Source organism: Ambystoma mexicanum, chromosome 7q (genome assembly GCF_040938575.1).
Source record: "Ambystoma mexicanum isolate Mex_15411 chromosome 7q, UKY_AmexF1_1, whole genome shotgun sequence".
Classification (NCBI taxonomy): domain Eukaryota; kingdom Metazoa; phylum Chordata; class Amphibia; order Caudata; family Ambystomatidae; genus Ambystoma; species Ambystoma mexicanum.
In genome coordinates, this window is record NC_090941.1 from 652,216,629 (window position 1) to 652,236,282 (window position 19,654).

Here is a 19,654-nt window from a genome sequence, read left to right on the forward strand (position 1 = left end):
CCCGCTCGCGCCAGGCCAATCGCGAGTGAAACTCCCCGTGCACCCCCGGAAAACGCATACCCCGCTCACACCAGGCCAATCGCGTGTGAAACTCCCCGCACACCCCCGCAATACGCATACCCCGCTCATGCCAGGCCAATTGCATGTGAAACTCCTCGCGCACCCATGGAATACGCGCAGGCAGCCCATCCACCCTCCCCATGCCCAGCAGGCAGCCCATCCACCCTGACCATGCCCCGCAGGCAGCCGACACCACAGGGGACCACCCTACACCCCTGGGCATGCCCCGCAGGCAGCCCATCACCCCAGACCATGGCCCACAAGCAGCCCACACCACAGGGGACCACCCTACACCCCTGGGCATGCCCCGCAGGCAGCCCATCACCCCTGGGCATGCCCCACAGGCAGCCCACACCACATGGGACCACCCTACACCCATGGGCATGCCCCGCAGTCAGCCCACCACCCCTGACCATGACCTGCAGGCAGCCCACACCACAGGGGACCACCCTACACCCCTGACCATGCCCCACAGGCAGCCCATCACCCCTGAGCATGACCTGCAGGCCGCCCACACCACAGGGGACCACCCTACACCCCTGGACATGCCCTGCAGGTAGCCCATCACCTCTGACCATGCCCCGCAGGCAGCCCATCACCCCTGACCATGACCTGCAGGCAGCCCACACCACAGGGGACCACTCTACAGCCATGGGCATGCCCCGCAGGCAGCCCATCCACCCTGACCATGATCCACAGGCAGCCCAGCACCCTTGACCATGACCCGCAGGCAGCCCACACCACAGTGGGGACATTTTTCACACATTTTGCCTGGCGCAGGTGGAGTATGCGTATTCAACGGGGTGCGCGAGTTGATTTCCACACATTTTGGCTGCAACAAGCTGGGTATGCGTATCAAAGGGGTTGTGTGGGGGAGATTTTCACGTGTTTTGGCTGCCGTGAGCGGGGTACGCGAATTGAAGGGGGTGTGCAAGTACATTTTCACGCGGTTTGGCTGCTGTGAGCGGGGTGCGTGTAGTTTTTCACGCGATTACAGTGTAGCGGGCCTGTACTATGGTCCAGGGTTAGCGTGGCCCTTTGCGCCGTATTGGGTATTTCAATGGCTTTTCCTTGCGCAAGGGGCGTTCTTGGGGGCGTACCTGGCGCTGCAGGATGTTTGCTGTGCCACGGCTCAAAATGGCTTGTGAAATCCATGAATACGCGGTGCTCCAGAATGCTGTTTAGCACACAAGGTTGGCACACGCTGGCGCACGCTCCCACTCTGCGCTGCCCACATGCGCTGCTTCTGCGCTGAATTCTATGAATTGCCCCCTCTATGACATGCAGATTTCTGCTGCAGATGAGCATGAGGCCACTCAGAGACCCTGAGTGCGTGGAGGATCTGGAGAAGCTGCATTAAGCTATGGCCATATGTCGCTCCATGAATGAAACTCGCCGGGGATTGCGACATCGTGCTGCCTGCCTGGGCTGTGATTCTTGGATTAGAAATCAGCCTTGCTATACAGCACCTGGTACTGCATCATGAAGTCAACCTGACTCTCAAAATGCACATTTCTCGTAAAATAGAGAACCATGTATGTAGGTAGGGTCAGTAATTGCATTGTCTCAAATGCACATAGAGAGGCAGCAGAACGCTTTAAGACCTACATGCAATGTAGACCCCTTTCATGGACTTGGCCAAACCAGAAGAGTCCCAGGGGTGTACGATACTTGATCCAAGTGTATTACTTGGTTGACATTCACTTAAAAGCAATTACTTTGTGGCTTTTTCTTCGTTTCGTTTTTTTTCTGTAAATAGGGGTTTCCCAAACCTCCTCTACACACATCCGACCCACTCACACCTACACTTCCCAAGCCCCAAAAACCCTTTTACCCCTAAACATACCTATGTAAATTACTTCATCATGAAGTAATTGCTGCGAAGTGAATTGCAATGAGGTAATTCAACTTTGATGAAACAAGGACATACGAGTCCCAGAAGAAAAAAGGTCTGAGTCAGTAATACAAGCATACAAGGTTCTGTTTCTCATACCTCAGTCAAATGTAAATTACAGAGCACACATATACCAACATGGCTTCTATGACCAACATTCAGCACCTGGTACAGACACAGAAGAGCAATTAGAGAAGTAAAACAGGATTGTGGGTACTGTGGCAAGGCTTCTGCCTTGTGAACGACTTGGACCAGAGGACATGTTGCAAGATGCTGCCTAACTGACCCTGTGGCTAAAAGGGAGTACCCTTCCAACTAAAACTAAACTACGCTGTTCTTCTTAAAGTCAAAATAGAAAGATAGTCCTCGGTCCAAACCCACCTACTAACCTGGCCCTACCACTTAGAAAAACATAAAAGAAATATCGGGAGTGCACTACACTCTAAGATCTTCACGAAAGGTTTCTCGTGTTTTTCCAAGAATCCCTACTGGTTCTTGATCCAATGTTAGGATGTTACCAAAGTTCCAAACAAAGAAAACAGTGCATTCAGACAGAAACATTTTTCCCAAAGACTCTCAAATTTCTCAAGTTCCTGAAAAGCCAAGGGGTCTCATTATAACTTTGCCGGAGCGGTAATAATGTGCCAGTAATTCCATTTACTGTAATGTTACTGCACCAGCAAAGTACAAGGTTGCTGGAATTACCTCCAGCTAAGGGCTGGAGGTAATTTGGCAAACCTACTGTCAAAAATAGCCAGTATTACCGGGACCAGTATTACCAGTGACAATAATACCAGCAAATCCCCCCACGGATTCCTGTGGGACTCCATGGAATGGGGATTAACATCAATTACCGGCAGTCGTAATCCGGCGGTAATTCTACTGGACCGAGTGCTAGTAACAGTGTTACCTGTTGCCGGTAACCCGGCGGTAATACCGCCAACCTCGTAATGTGGCCCAAGATGTCCAGTGCTCTTTATATGGAGGGATATTTCTCTGATCCCTTTCCACCACCTTGGTCGATCTCTCCACACTTCGACCTGCTGTCGGGTGCTCTTGTGCTGCCGTGGAATATTCGTGTCAGTCTTCTTCTTTTGGCCCTGTGGCTCGTTTGGGTTTTCCTGACCCAATATGTCACTCAGTTCCTGGGACCCTTTTCTATCTCGGGTTATCTTAGTGTTCTTGGGTCCATGTGACCCTTCTGGGGTTTTACACTGCTCGGCTTTCTCGGTCCCCCACACCCTTTTGTCTTGTCCCGCTCTCTTAGGCTTCTTGTGTTACTCTTACCCTGGGATGGGATGAGGGTAGTCTTCCCTTCCTCTCCACTTGTTCTCTCGATTCGTTGGCTGTTCGGCTTTCTTGCGTTCTTGTAACCCTGCAATTCTTCTCACTCTCCCAGGTCTCTTAGATCCCTGTGACTATCGAATGAGGCAAGGGTCTTCTTTATCTCCTGCACACTTATTCTCTTGACTCTCTTGCTCCTTGGGTTTCTCTGGCTCCTGCAACTCCTTGACTCGTCTCGCTCTTTTGGGCTTCTCAGGTCCCTGTGACCCATGTAGGGAGTTAGGGCTATTTCTTTCATGTTTCATCAGAGAACTGTCAGCGTTAAATGTAGGTCCAGACAGAACTTGCTCCACTTTGTGCCTGATATATATTCAAAACAACTGTCTTTCACATAAACATGAATATTTATAAAGACAGAGAAAATAAACAACTAGTTGCATGATGAAACACAGACAATATGGAACAATAGATGAGCAGTTGTCCACTATGGTACTGGTCCCCGTATGGCTTCAATAAAATCTTAACAAACTTGGACTAAAGCACACATCATATATTATTATTATATATTTAAACATTTATATATTTATAGATGGTGCCCGCCCTGACCGCGATAATCCACTCAAGTTTCTTGAAAGCAAATGATGCAAAGTGATGGTGTGTTTAAGACGCCCCCCCGCTTGCCCACATTTTATGTGCCAGGAAAGATGAAAGACATTGCGGAATTGCACAAGAGGACGGTCCATGGAGCTGCAGCTCGGCTTTAAGGCGAGTAAATGATGTTCACAGTAGCGGTTTCTTTCTGTGCCATGGCATGGAATGTAAAACTGCACTGCGGAAGACCTGGGAAAGTATTTTATTAAATAAAACAACAAATTGCAGAGTATTAGAGCAAGAGCATAACAATGTTGTTTCCTCAAGTCACATTAGCATCCAAGAGGTTGTGATTTTTGGAGCATTACTTTGAAGGTTTGAGAGAAATTAAATTAAAATGTGGGATGTGTCTGTTTCCATAATTGGTAGAGATGGGTGAAGTTCTCCTTAGTTAGGCACACACCATAAACATACAATGTTTTGATTATGAGTATTGTGTTGACAGGTGGTACAAGATCAAAATATGGAACCAAAGATGGAAAGGGGGTCTCTTCATTGTGAAGTGCTCAAAAGAATAGAAATTGAGGTTAGTGGCCAATTACGGTTTCACTTGTAAATATTCAGCGGCAAGAAAAAATGAAATAAATAGGACAGTAATGATGAAATTTGGATTTTGCAGACATCAAAGTGATGACAAGATGTGGACTAAGAAACTATATATCCTTCCCTGTGATCAAATACAATGAGGAAAGAAGCAACAGTAAGGATGAGTTTGGTTTTGACATTTATAGTCAAATGTAGGATCTTCAATTTACAGTATGCATTTCAGGATGAAGATTTGTTAAAAGGGGGTTGTGAAGAGATTGGGTCTTGCAACTTAATCAAACTCTCTGTCCTGATGAAGGCCTAGATGTTCAAGGAAAAAAGAGATAGCGTAGAAAAGGCCAAAACGCTGTGTGTTGACTTATTTGATCAAATACACCCTTTTTAAATAAACAGGATCTCTAGAAGTAATAATCCTGAGGTAAATGTGGGGACACCTTTCCAGTTTAGAAAAAAGTGGGAAGTTGGAAATTCTGTGTTTTTGATACAATCAAAAGACCCAAGGTTTTGTTTAACTGACTGTATAATGTCAATTTCAAATCCAATAATGATGGAAAGGTGATGATGGTCCGGTTTGCAGAAAGTATCAAAGTAGATGAAAAACACGAACAATCCATTGAAATGTACTGTATTGCACAAACAGCCCTTTTTAACTAACCCCATACTACACAATGTTTGCACTGTCATGTGTTTTATCTTTCTTTCATTGAGTTATTGTACTAGATAAATTGGAGTGTATTGTACCTTTACATATTTTTTATTAATGTAGAAACAATGACTACATTGTGGTTTTAATTTAATAGAAACATTGGAGACCTGTGTGCAGTAATTGATGTTTTCTGCATTTATCACATAGGTTGCATAGAAAAACACAGGAGGGAGGGGTAGCCTGTTACTCTTGTTGTTTTATGGGAGATAGGGCTATCCTTCCCTCTCCCCCGCTTGTTCTCTCCCCACCCCCTTTCCCTCCGAACTGGGCACCCTGTGTACCTGCGGTGTAGCTGTGCTTGCTCCAGGGAGGCTCCTTCTCACAAGCAGTGGCAGTGGCGTCAACAGCTCATCGTTCCTTGACACCGAATATTGGCAGTCTCAGCGTTTCACTCTGGTTGGCTCTCTTCCGCTCTTCACTGGCTCTCCAATTGAGAGTGGAGGACCCAGTCCTCTTTGCGTGCCAGGATTCAGCGATGCTTTGCAGGCTCTAGGCCCACCACTTCCTGATGTGGCCATGCCTCCAGGTCTTGTCCGCTTTGCATGGCCTTGGCTTCATCGGTCTTGTGCATTTGCTCGTCGAATGTCCCACACCTCACTCCTGCGTTCACTACCGTCCACACTGCAGCTGGTTCTGCTGCTCTGCATGGCTCCTCCACACACTAACGATTTCATGTCCCATACTCGTCTTGGTGTAGGGCCTCCTCCATTAAAGGGCCGTCTGCCTTTTATTCTTGTTCCTGCAAAGAGGAGGGGCATGTTGTTCAGCATGGGTTGTCGAGCAGGTAGAAGTTTCAACATTACATTGAGCCAAATACATAGAAGTATTTGCAGTATTACCATGAGCCACATACATAGATGTAGTGTCATTATTTCTTACTCCCATGTAGGCAGACAGTACCTTGTGTATGGGGAGTTCCCCATGGGAATGGGAGTCCTTGTGCCCTAGGGAGGGTCTTGCGGAGCAGGCTCACCTCCCTAGCCTCAAAGGAGGTGGCTCCCCATTGGGGAGAAGGGATGCATATCCTGGATTTGTCACAGTACCTAATATAAAGACATGTGCAAATGCTGATATATTAGTTCTCTTTTGGGGTTTGTGGGGTAGTATGCTGGCAGACTAATTGCATCAGATCGGCGGGAGATTGACTTGCCTGCTGTCTACTGCATTACAGCCTTCTGGCATCTTCTGCCTTCTTTTTAAATAATTCCTCAGATTATGGGTGCAGATAAATTCAATGCGTGCCTGCAACACTTTCTGTTCTGCTTTCTCTTCATTTTACCTGACCTCAGAGTGAATCAATCAAGCCAATACATGCAGGTCTAGTGTTTTACTGTATACTGCTGCAGCAGGCTAAATGGGAAAATAGTGCCATATTTAACTCCAACTTGGCACCAATACTAGCCGTAGAAGCGCCATTGCTGATTTTGCATTAGGACTCTGTACCCAGAACTACTAATTCTCTTTGACATTAACTTCAAGATGAACCATGAGTCCTGAAAAAGTCACCATACATGATTTTTTTGTGGGCCAAAAACTTGTTGACCTTTCTTTAAGAATCTTTTCTTATTGTGTTGACGTCCCTTCAATATTATAGCCATTGTGAAATGAAAACAGTTTTACAGTAAGCAGAGAAAGGTACTACTGCTAGATAAAGTTGGTGCTTGAAGGTGACTTTGGTGTGCATTAGCACATTAAAATAAACACACAAATATACAATGAAACATAGATCACAGTGCTGTACCTTAACATATTACTGTGCCTGGTGTGATCCACAGTTCCACTCACAACACCTAGAGCCATTATATAACAGATATTTGTCTGTATCAAATACCTTTTTTAAAACACACATACATCTGTATCTTTTCCAAATAACAAAGATTACATTAATCTCTTTGGTAATCAGTGATTACGTTGCTGGGAAATTTTAACATGCAATAACAGAAGGTGTAATTATATCGAAAAGAAAATGTTTGTATTAAAAGTCGAATCGATGTAAAACAAATCTCGAATTGCAGGGGAAAATGCAAATTTCAGGTGTGAGTCATTTAGAAAAAAAGGCATAAGAGGGTCCAGTTAGCATTGCAAAAAAGCGGAATAAAGGGTGGCTTCAGGGGTAGATGGGGAAGGAGGAGGAAGGGTGGGGTCCCCCGTTAAAAGTTGATTTTAAGGACAAGTGTAGGAAGAATGAAAGTTAGGTTAGGAATATGGAACTAATCGAGTGCTGAAACTTTGTAAGAAAAGCAATTACGATGCCACAAAATCCGCTAGATGGCACTATGACTCCATAGAGAGCAAAAGGATGTAGGTAATTTCGGAGCAGGACGATTAGGCACGGCCAGTTCGGCGCAGGCCGATTCGCCACGACCGATTCGGCGCAGGAGACAATTGGGTGCGCCCATTTTCGCCCATTCGGCGCTGCGACGTTTGGGCACGGGGATGTTTTGGCGCGTGGGGGGGTATTGTCATTGTTTTGCGTGGTTCAGTATTTTTTATTGTGAATTGCCCAAATGCTTTATTATATATCACGGGGATCTTTTGGCGCAGGGGGGGGATATTCTCATTCTTTTGCGTGGTTCAGTATTTTTTATTGTGAATTGCCCAAATGCTTTATAGTATTTTTTATTGTGAATTGCCCAAATGCTTTATTATTATTTTTTTTTATTAGACTGGTCAATCATGGGAGTTAAATATGTAACTTTTGCTACCCTAGGCACAAGGCCAGTTTGGTCTTGTGGTTAAGTTCCAAGCCTCACAATCTTGCAGGCCATGGTTCGTGGCTGGGCTGAAGCTTTTAATTTTATTGTATTTGCAAAATATCACATTATTTTTATTTAAAAGGGGAAATTAAAGAAAGGTTCAGTTTATCCACAAACCATGGCCTGCAAGACTCTGGGGTAGAGAACTTAACGCAAGGCCACTACCTCCAGGGAATTTACAAATGTGACATGCATATAAGAATGTGAGTGCCTGGAGCCTGTAATCCCTGGGATGGGGAGAGATGTGGTAGTGGGCAGGTGATGGGAGGAGAGAGGTGGTGGTGGGCAGGGGGTTTGTGGCATCTTGCGGGGGTGGAGGGGAGAGGTGGTAGCTGACAGGGGGTTACAGGTGGTAGTTGGCAGGTGGTGGGAGGAGAGAGGTGAGAGTGGGCAGGGGGTGGAGGAGCGAGGTGGTGGCTGGCAGGGGGTTAGAGGTGGTAGTGGGCAGGTGGTGGGAGGAGAGAGGTGGTAGTGGACAGGGGGTGGAGGAGAGAGGTGGTAGCTGACAGGGGGTTAGAGGTGGGAGTGGGCAGGTGGTGGGAGGAGAGAGGTGGTAGTGGGCAGGGGGTCCGTGGCATCTTGCGGGGGTGGAGGAGAGAGGTGGTAGCTGACAGGGGGTTAGAGGTGGTAGTGGGCAGGTGGTGGGAGGAGGGAGGTGGTAGTGGGCAGGGGGTGGAGGAGTGAGGTGGTAGCTGGCAGGGGGTTAGAGGTGGGAGTGGCCAGGTGGTGGGAGGAAAGGGTTGGTAGTGGGCAGGGGGTTCTTTTTTATTGTGAATTGCCCAAATGCTTTATTATTATTTTTTTTTATTTGACTGTTCAATCATGGGGGTTAAATATGTAACTTTTGCTGCCCCAGGCACAAGGCCAGTTTGGTCTTGTGGTTAAGTTCCAAGCCTCACAATCTTGCAGGCCATGGTTCGTGGTGGGGCTAAAGCTTTTAATTTTATTGTATTTGCAAAATATCACATTATTTTTATTTAAATGGGGAAATTAAAGAAAGGTTCAGTTTATCCACAAACCATGGCCTGCAAGACTCTGGGGTAGAGAACTTAACGCAAAGCCACTACCTCCAGCAAATTTACAAATTCAGGAGGGAGGGATACGCAAAACCCAAAGTCTCACTATTCTGGGCACTTCAAGCAATGGCACACAGATAGTCTTCTACAAGCGAAATATGAAACTTGGTCATGTTACATCATTGTACTGCCTTTGGCCTAGTGGTTAGGTGTTGCGAGTTGAACTCCAGAGAGCCAGAGTTCAAAACTGCACAGATCTACAATCTAATTTCTTTCTTGCGCTCATTGGCGCTTTGATGCAAACAATATAAAAAAGTAAATAAATAAATATCCACTTGCTTCCTGTTTTTTTTTTTTTTTTTTTTTAGGGAGCTCACAGTCTTCTACAAGCTAAATATGAAACTTGGTGATCTTACCTTTCTTTGATGAATGTATCAGGTAGCCGTGGGCCTGCTGGCCTGGCAGTTCCATAGGCCCTGAGCCGATCCGACGCCGGCGTGACACCAGTTGTTGGAAATGCAATTAATCAAAACAAAAGGAGCGGCTACTGGGGGAGCCGCTCCTTTTGTTGCGATTCATTGCCTTTGCAGGCCCTGTGCCCCATTCCTTTCTCGTCTTCTTCTCTCACCACTAGGCATGTAACGGTATTCCGTACCGGTATAAATATCATCATCACTTTCATTTGTATTTAATTACCGTTACTTTATTTGCAACGGTTTACTGAATTAACTTCATTTTAATACATTTGCGGCATGTGCACTGTGTGCTGTGCAGTCTCTGTGCACAATGAGAGGCGTTAAGCACCGTGGGCACAGACAGGCACTGGATTCTGTGCTCCTTTCTCCACCCGAGGCTGAGCATGAGAGCGCAGGTGGAGTGTGCCTGGGCTGGGATGCCCTCCCCCCCACCCCATGCTGTAATCAAAGAGATAATTGCACGTGTAGCAGGCCGACGCTCGTGTAGTAATGCCCATGTTTAACTCATTAAAGTTAACTGCCCAGCCAAGTACCCACCCCATGAAAGTTTGTGTGATGTTGACTTGACCTGGATGACCTACAGCCATGGCTGGACCGACATGACACATAAGTTAAAAGGCGCCTGGGCTTCGTGTAAACAGAGGCGCTGCAATTACTAACACAACGCATTTCACTGTTAGCCGTGCACCTGCATTCTTATGTACTGTGCAACATAAATCACAGGGTTGAACTGTGTTTTACCATGCCTCTAAACAGTGGTGCTGTCTTTTGAGGATATCTGCAAGATGGTTAAGCTTCTTAGAGAACGAGTGTGACTGCCTGTATGTGTGTGAGCGAGAGAAAGCACGAAAGAGTGTAATAGATTGGGAGACAGAGACTTTCCTTGGCTAGTGTTGTTCTTCATGCTCCATAACCAGAATGCATTCCAAGATGCAAAAGATGGCAACTTTCTATGAATAGCCCTCCAACTTGTTTTAAGAGATGACCTCTCAGAGTAGCCCACCGTGCTTTGTGTGTTAGGTTTTGAAAGTGGAAAGTTTTGAAGTTCATTCATACATGGTGAGCCATTTTGCATTGCTCTGTAAAACATAATCTAGACTATGTTTATATTCTTTGGAGCGGTTTTTGAGAAGCATATTTGCCTAACAACAAACATACCAGTCACTCAATATGGGTTACAGAATGGTTAGTAAAACCACAAGCAGATGGGATGTAGAATACATTATTATTTTTATAAACTGTTTTTCTGGAGGGCCAAACAAAATGTTGGTGAGGAAGTGGGGGTATAGCCAAATGAGGTCGTTATGGAGTTGTGGCCCATTTTAGCTTCGGCTTTACAATAATTCACTGGTACCACCAGATGGCAAATGTATTGTATGATCTGGACATGGATTAATAAACAAAGCACATTTCTGGAAGACTCTTGTTGGTATGTATTTCTGCTGACTAGACAGCACATTCATATTTTGATGTTGGCTGTCTGGAGAGCAATGTGTAGCATTTCTGCTCTTTTTATATTTTTCGGTCAGGCACGGTCATGCTCTGTGCTGCAAGAGGGCTTCCCAGAGAGGACATGGTGGATTCTTTACCAATGGGAAACCAAGTATGGGGGAAAGGTTTGCAGTGAGAAAGTGACATCCCTGCTGCCATCTTTCAACCTTTGGGTGGCCAGCATCCCTGTCCATAAAATCAACTCGACAATTAAAAAGAGAAAAATGTCAGGCTGCACATTAAGGCGAGAGGTGCCTGCAGGAAATGGGTAGTGAAGAAATAAATTGCAAAATCAAAGCAATGGTAAAATAAATGCTGGCAACTATTGGAAAATGTTTGTTGGTAAAGTGCAACCGATGTTTGCCTTTACTATGGGAAGATTTAAAATTTGGTAAATAGCAACTAATGTTTGCCAAGAAATACTTGCAGAAGCACCTAATACATATTAACCACCACAAAAGAACCTAATCGCTACAGAAAAAAGGGGGTAACTTAAGGCATTGTAGTGTTTGCAGATGCACCACTGAAACCACTACATTTAATAAAGGTAACACACCGAACAATGAAAGAAGACACATTGTCATAGGAGGAATGTTATATATGCTCTAATGTCCATGTCAAATGATTTACAGAAGCAAATTATGAGACCAGTTATGCATACATTTTTAGGCAATTGAAATTGTGTAGTGGGGTTAGCACTTGCATGCCAGGGGAGTGATTGGAAGCGTAGAGGGGCATAGGAGACTGCCCATTCTCACAGCAGTCCTTAAGTGGGTGCTTTAAGAGGTAAAGGGCAGAGCTTAACAGCTTTTAACATTGAAACTTCACCAGAATAGTCTCATTGGAATGTTTAAAGAAGTTAGATGCCCCCACACAAGTACGTTTTCCCTTCCCCCGCATACTCTGAAATTAGCGCCTCCATCAACATTTGTTTGCTCCACGACCCCTCCGCCCCCTGAAATTTTAGTCCAGGCACACGTGCACCCCTCGAAGGGGCTGATGTGCTTACTTGCGTATGGCAGACAGGTGAAGAGGGAAGCCTTTCCTGAATGTCGGCATTCAGGTTTTACTGTGTTTGTGCAGATGCAGAAAAATGTACTTGCACAAACGCAGTGAAACTTTAAAGCTGCTACTTTCAAAGACTTCCACCGCCCATCTTCCTCAGCAAAATCAAATGCTCACATCAGCCCCCTCCCCACGGATGCGAGCCAACTTATACCCACAATATGTGTACTTTCACATCTGAGGGTAGGGGCTTATGTGCAGTTGTGCACACTTTGTTTATCTTCAGCATATGTGTTTAGTGATTGGAATAGCATTTTTGTACAGTTGGTGTAGTCACTTATTTCTGCGGCATGAGAGACCTTATTTTTTTTTTAAATAAATTTTAATGGGTATCCATAATAAAGTAGGTATGACATCTGTTATTACATGGCTACACTGTTATTTTGGTGCAGCCAGTCTAGTCATGTATTACTGTGGCATGGCCTTATAGGTACAAGTGTTATGGTGTACAATCTACTTTTGTTTCTCAAGAATATCTTTCAAAAGTTGCTGTCCATGGCATATAACAATTATCAAAGCAGCTAAATGCATAGATTCCCCTCTGCTGAGTTAAACTAAAATAAAAATGTAAGAAGAACTAAGACAACAGTGTGTTGTTTGTGTTTTGTGTCTTGCTGAAAATGTGTGACTTTTCCTGGCAAAATAGTATTTAAGATAATGGTTAAACACGCGTATGTGCTATACCGTGATAACCACGGTATACCGTTATGTCACATGAAGGTTATCATACTGTCAAAAAATCAATACCGTGACATCCCTACTCTCCACCTGCTGCAGCCCCTTTCCTGCAGGGAGTCCCCGGCTAGCGGCTACCCTGCGACCCCTTCCCTTCCTGCCTTTGATGTCCGTGCCCTCTGCGCCAGAGCCTGCTGCCCATCAGTGCACTTTGGAGAGAGAGCAGACCAGCTGCTCCCACTGCAGTTCAAAGGAGAAAAGAGGGGCTTCCTGCAAGAAAGGAGAGGGCCATCCTGGAATCTCTGGGCCAGGAATCAGCACCAATGGGTGAGCCCGGGTCACTCACATCACCGACACACAGGCGGGCTGCAGAGGAGCCAGTGGATCTGGCCAAGGCCCACCGGCAGTATGGTCTACACGGGCATCCTGCACCAGAAGTTGGGCCTTCAGGTGATCGAGATTGCCGCTGATGAGGAGTTGCCAGAAGCCGTGCTGGTGGAGGACCTGGCTGTGGTGCATGGAGACACAGCCATCGTCACCTGACCGTGGACACCCCCCCTCCTGCCAGAAAGAGGTGAGTAACGGTGAGTGGGCCTGAGTGCTGTGCAGGTGGGTAGGGAGGCAGGGCCTTGGGGCTCTTGGTAAAGCTCCAGGGTGCTGCTCGCTACAAAGACATCTTATGTTTTAATCTTTCTCTGCTGACCCCCAGTCACACTAATTATTCTGAAAAACATGCACAGTCTTTATGGAACAACAAAATGTGAAATGTTTTTCGTCATATCGCTCAATACACTGAGCAACAGAAATGCTTTTTTGGCCCGAGCTAAGATCTTTTGTTGTCCACGGCCATTGAGCAAAAGTCTGCATCAACAAAACTCCAGAAAAAACACACACCGAGGGTGAGAGGAGGGTAGACGGCAGGGTTGCACAGCCAGAGAGGAATGCTGCACCGTGCTGCGCACTCAACAGTTAAATATACGTTTCTCTCCAAGCAAATCAGAAATGAGACAAACCCCAATTGCAAGGTGAATTAATTATCAAATTGCATAACATTTACTGTGGAACTGATAAAAGTGTAGTAACTTGGACGCAACGCTGGAGCCTCGCTCCTACACATTCCTGTGCTTGTGAAATTACGCTTCCCCCGTTTGCATCTGGTTTGCTTATAGCAGAGGGCAAAGTGGGAGTGAACTAAAGGGTACAGGACTTTCCATTACTTCTCAGGGAAATCTGCCTTCATTCCCTTACTGTACGTTACCTGGTATACAATCCCAGGACGGTAGGAATGACCACTTGTTTTTTTTTTCTATAATTTCCCCCCTGCTGGGGATTTGAACCTGGGCTCTGCCCTGTATCAACCATCTGTTAAACCTCATTATGCTTACTCTAAAGTGCTGGCTAAGATTTGTTTATTTCAACGGACTGCTTGCACACGAAGCACATTCCCAAGCATTAGGGCTGCAATCTGGGAATTGCTGTGGTCGCAGGGGAGCTTGTGTAGGCACAGAGGTGTTGGCAGTTAATGGCAGGGGTGTGTCAGTGGCCATGGTCCTGGGCATGGCCCTTAAGAGGAGCGAATGGCTGGTGATTGCAACGTGAGGCTGCATCAAGCTACATGCTGAGGGGGGACAATGACACACTAATTCACATGTGCCCCCACCGATTTAGGTGCTATATAGATGAATGGTTGCAAAAAACACAGTCCATTTGTTTTAGTGTAGCGAGTATTCCCCATTCTAAACCTAAGTGAAATCCATAGTCGTCCTGTGAATGTTTGCCTTTTGTATATTTCATAATGCGATCACTTCGTATATGGCGCATCGTTGCAGATTCTTCCCCCAAGTGCTGCAATAACCATAGCACATCAAGTGGTCATTGACTTCATTGTGCCACAATGAATGCTTTGTTGTAATGTGTCTCTCTTTCCCAACTCCCTGGCATGATGTTCAGGATGTTTGTTTGCATGTATGAGGTAACGAGTGCTCAGAGTATGGGATGTCCTGTGAGTGCACTGCTTTCCCTATTTTACCAACCTCTGAAGCCTGAAAGAAGATGCATGCAGGCTTGATATGTGGTCAACTTTGCACCAGACCTGCAAATCAACTTAACTGGTCTGCTGTTAAATCTCAGTTGCCAGTTTAAAGGTTCCATTACAGAATAATTGCTAATTTTACTATAGCCGATATGATAGCTCAGTGGGTTGAGCTCTCAGTGCTGTGATGTGAGTGTGATCTGCAGGTTCGAATCCCAGCAAGGCCATCTCAGCCTTTCATCCTTCTAAGGTTGATGAATGAGTACCAACACAGGTTGGGTGATATTGTATGCATATTTGTTCAATAAAAAAGAGCTTAAACGTAATTGCTATAAAATGTCATATTTCTATGAGTGTAACAGCTCATTAGAAGCGTGCGCAGTTATCAAAACCTTACCCTAACATCCCCAACCTATCCATAACCTCTCCCTAAACATCTAAACTACTTCCCCCTTTCTATCTAACCATCGTCACCCTAACCCTCCTTCCCTGCTGGGGTTGCCGAGCCCTGTATAAGCATCGACTTGCAGCAGGTCCCAAAACCACAGTGGGGGTGGTTGGTTCATGCCACTCCTGCGCCTCGGAGCTGTGGACCCTGTCACAGAACTGTATGCAGAGTTATGTTATTTTATGAGTTGTGTTGTGATGTAACAGACACATGAACCCTCCATAAGTAGCATTTTCTGTAAAGTTGTGAATTGACGCGATTCACGGATGATGGTTTGAGGGCCCCTTTTTTTGAGGCGAGAGGTGGGCCACTTTTTTGAGGCAAGGGGTGGGCCACTTTTTTGAGGCGAGAGGTGGGCCACTCTTTTTTGCGTGTCCGGGCCTATTTCTTGTCCCAGTCCGACCCTGCCTGTCAACGTGCCGCATTTGCAGAGAATGAAACTTTGGAATTTTTGCTAGCTGCTAAAAGCCAGCATTTAGCAGCTGCCCATGCCACCCGCTGGGATAAACATCCCAGGCGCGGTGGTTCATGCTTTGCAAATGTAGCATATTAACAGGCACTGTACCTGTCAATGTGCCGCATTTGTAAAGAATTTTGGCGCGAGGGGCCATTGGACTAGCCACAGATGCACTCAATGTTTGGACAGCTGTAGTATTCACATGGGGAAACTGGGGGTGGGGGGAGCAGGGTGTGGTGAGGCACCAGAGACCCCTCCTGGACTGGCTGGACTTGACCAAGGGCGATTCGGTGTTCAGAATTCAGTCAAAGATCTTCAATGAGGGATGCTGTGTGCGCAGTGTGAACGTTGTTGTGGTGCGTTTAACAACAATGTAAATTTGATGTATGGAGCTAGGTGTGAGAAGAAAACATCAGTGTTCCTGTGTGCGTAGCATGTTGATGTGGCACGGAGCGGCCCTATCATTGAACGTGTGCAAGGAAGGACGTTCTAGAGGAAGAGACAATTGGCAGCAATTAGACTCGTTATATTAGCGGGCAGGAAACGGAGTGGAGAATGTGCCCATGGTATCAAGAGGTGGAAAACTCCTCAGAGGAGCCAGATGACACAACCCAACAGATAAAGTGGGTGAGAAAAAAAGAACAAGCAGCGGCTGGGTTCGCAGGTCAGTTCAGCGTGACAGGAAACTCCCAGGCGGTCAGTTAGGTTTGCAGCCAAGAAGGCAGGGGGGCCCAGTGAAGAGTTCAAGAGGGTTCATGATACTTACTTGGGTAAAGGGAGAGAGAAAGGGGACAGAGAGTAGTTTCCATGTCAGGAAACGTGGGCAGAGTGGAAGGAATGTCAGATAAAGAGGTGCAGAAAGATGGGAGCAAAGGGTGGTGTGAAAGGCATGTTGGGAAGGGTAGTAGTGTAGCTACACCCATCCAGGCTGAGGGTGAGAGCTCTAGAAGCTCGAGAGAAGACGAGGAATTGGGGAGAGGGTCCGAACTAGAAGAGGAAGGTTTTCAGGCTGCAATAGCTATTGAGGGAGATGAAGAAGATGAATTGGGTAGGGCGGGTTCTAGGAGTTTTGGGGGTGGAGAAAGTCAGGGGTGAGGGGGATGAGCAAGAAGGAGTTATTTTCAATAACGGATATAAATGAGCAGAGTTATGATGTGGACGAGGAGCGGGAATAAGTGAAGGGCGGGGTGAAGTCGTTATTTGGAGAGGTCCCAGTGGATCCAAAGAGTCGTTAGTGAATGGTTATGACATTCAAGGGACGGGATAGAACAAGTGACAGAGAAGGCGATATGGGAGTAGTATGATTGAGAGGTTAATGTGTGATCGGGATGCAGTACACATAGTAATAGAGGGATGGTGGGTGTATGGAGTCGAGGAGACGGCACGAGGAAGGGTTTGGGAAAAATGGAAAGGAGATAAGCGGTGCAGAGGGGGGAATGTGGGATTGTGCCCTTGACATCTCGATGTGAGGGTATGAAAAGGGAGAGAGAGGTTACGGATGGTTGGAGAGGTTACAGGGGTTTGATACAAGCACCCCAATTTAAGGAAGGAGTAAGCAGAACCTGCCCTCCATCGTGTGTGCAAGAAGGGGTGTCCAGGACTAGCAGTTCTACTGTGTAGGAAGAATTGGGTGGGCTGAGGATGACTCATGTACTAGGAGGGCGAAAGGTTTTGTGGAAGACACAGGGTATGGTGTCACCACCATCAACATAGCAGGTGAGCAGATGAGTGAGACCTGCAAGGTTATAAGAAGATTTTCAGAGGTGTATGCGGGATGGTATGAGCAAGAATGGTACACACCCACAGTCGAGGAGCTGGGAGGATCACACAGGCAAGGTGTGGCCAGAGGATGGTGGTTGGCCAGTGGAACACATGAAAGTGAAACAGAGAGTGAATGTGATTTTATTAAGTGAAGGAGAAGTTGGGACACTAACAGACCAGGGTGGTGTCCTGTACCGCAGCAGAAGCCCATTTAGGGATTCAATGGAGCGAGTAAGCTGGAGTGAGGATCATCAAAGGTGAGCACCACAGGATGCAAGCAGATTACCTAAAAGTAAGAACTGTGAATGATTGGCGTTCATGTGGAAGATGGTCAGGGGTGCAAAGAGAACAGTGAGAGAGAAGCTTTTGGGGAAACGGAGATGGACAAGATCAGTCGAGGAAGTGGAAAAGTAGATCAGAGTTTAGGTTCCGAAGGAGAAGATAGTGTGGAGCGTTCCTCCATGTTATGTTCCTGGTTAGGGAGAGGGCTCACATATGCACTGCCTGCTACCATACCCTGCCAGGTGGCGGGTGCAAGCAGAGCCGTTGCTAGGGGGACCTGGTGGGGCTATAGCCCAGGGTCTCTTTTGGTTGTAGCCCCGAATAGAAGCTCAGTGTCTACAACCAAAAGGCTAGATAGCCACGAGTCCTGGTAGTCCCTACATTAGCCTAGCCCTGAATCTTTTCCAGACCTAGCAACACCCCTGGGTTCAAGAGAAGGGTTACTTCCTCAGAGAGCTGGAGGAAGCAGGATGGTGATTCAAAGACATTAGAGGATTCTTGTATCAATAATTGTGAAGAAGGTAAGGGTAGAAATAATTAAGGAAAAGTTGTAGAGAAACCCATAAAGGGGTAACACAATATGTTTGGAGGAACGCCTGATGGTGAGTGGTAAAAAGAAAATGAGTTTTGTGAAAAGATTTCATCTACCACACAGTGGGGTCATGGGTCTAAAGATGGAAGGGCACTTGCTAGGAGGTTTAGAGTACCAGTGGCAATAGAAAACTTGACATCAGCCTTCCTGGTTAACACAAGTCTTAAATGTGAGAAATACCTTGAGTGTAGTGAAGCTTTGTTGAAGAATATGGAGGTTACCAGAAAAAACACATGTCAGTTTTGGGGGCCAGTGTTTGTATGACAAATCATTTGGAGAAAGAATGGGAGAGGATGAAGACGCTGCTTGCGATGAGGTGGATTTGGACCCATGGGTACATTAGAGGGCTCCTACAAGGCCAGCCCAATCAGCACCCATGGCGAACAGCCGCCCTCTTCCATGCCAGCCCTTTTCTGGTCGTCCCACCCAAGAAGGGTTGGGGATATGGAGTGAGAGTGGGAAACAACAGCAGTTCACTGTACATTCAAAGATGCCTGCATGGGGAAACATCCAATCACACAGAGTCTTGGCACGAGGGGAAGAGGTCAGAGCGCAGCCAAGGCAAAGGAGGGAAGGAACTCAGAGAGGGTTTGTGGAACAGTGGGCCTGCTCGTGTTAACCCGGAGCTGTTGAGGGGATGCTGTTTTTTTATGCGAACAGGTAAGGGACTTGTTATTTAGGAAGGGGTTTTGAATAGGGTACAGATCCACTGGAAAAGAGGTGAGCAGAAAGCAAGAACACATAAAAAGACGAGCCAGGCATGGTATGGAAGAACCTGGGGAAATATTTTCGGCACGTTTAGCAATTGATCATTGAAGCAGATAATTATAAACCCTGTGGCAGTCACACCTGAAAAGGAAGAATGGGATCATGCGTGATGCACCACCTGTCGTGGTCAGACGGAAGATTCGAGAATGGTTGGCTGGATCAGGGGGATTGTACAGTGGTATATGCGGGCATTGAGCAGACTGTTATACGGATAAGAAACAGCAAAGAGTGAACTATTTCTAACGGCTAGGTAAGTTCTATGCCAGTGGGCTGCTCTCTATCAGACACATTACTTGGGCACTTCCGTTCTTTTCTAGAATGGTGTTATGCTATTGGACTGTATACCATGCTCCACTGCCTTTTGCGTGGTTCCTGGGCACTCACAACGTGCGGTGATGTGGACTGGCTTAGTGAGAAGAGAGGGAGAATGCAAGACAGCTTTGCTGTGGTGATGATCCGTGCATACTGGAAGTACCTTGAACTCTGAGTGCAGATCTGTTTCTAGGTGTTCTGCGTCGTGGGCACAAAGGCATTTGTGTTCAGAGGGAAGCCTTGTGTCGCCCTAGTACCAGGACACACTGGCGAGGACTGTGATATGTAACTTGGTAGTGGAGACGTAGCATTTTCTTGTTTGATGTCTGTTGAGAGGCTTTGTTCATTGTTGCGTGAGAGTAGTTGTCATGTATATAGTATG

The 19,654-nt window shown here is 46.4% G+C and overlaps 1 long non-coding RNA gene across 1 annotated transcript in view; it reads right to left on the bottom strand.

Annotated features, from left to right (window-relative positions):
* Positions 1–5,428: 5,428 nt before the first annotated feature.
* Positions 5,429–19,654, bottom strand: part of LOC138527838 (uncharacterized) — a 188,079-nt gene continuing 173,853 nt past the window's right edge. Inside the window, exon 5 of the long non-coding RNA XR_011284060.1 lies at positions 5,429–5,880. This is a non-coding gene — a long non-coding RNA (uncharacterized lncRNA). The remainder of the gene's footprint in view (positions 5,881–19,654) is intronic.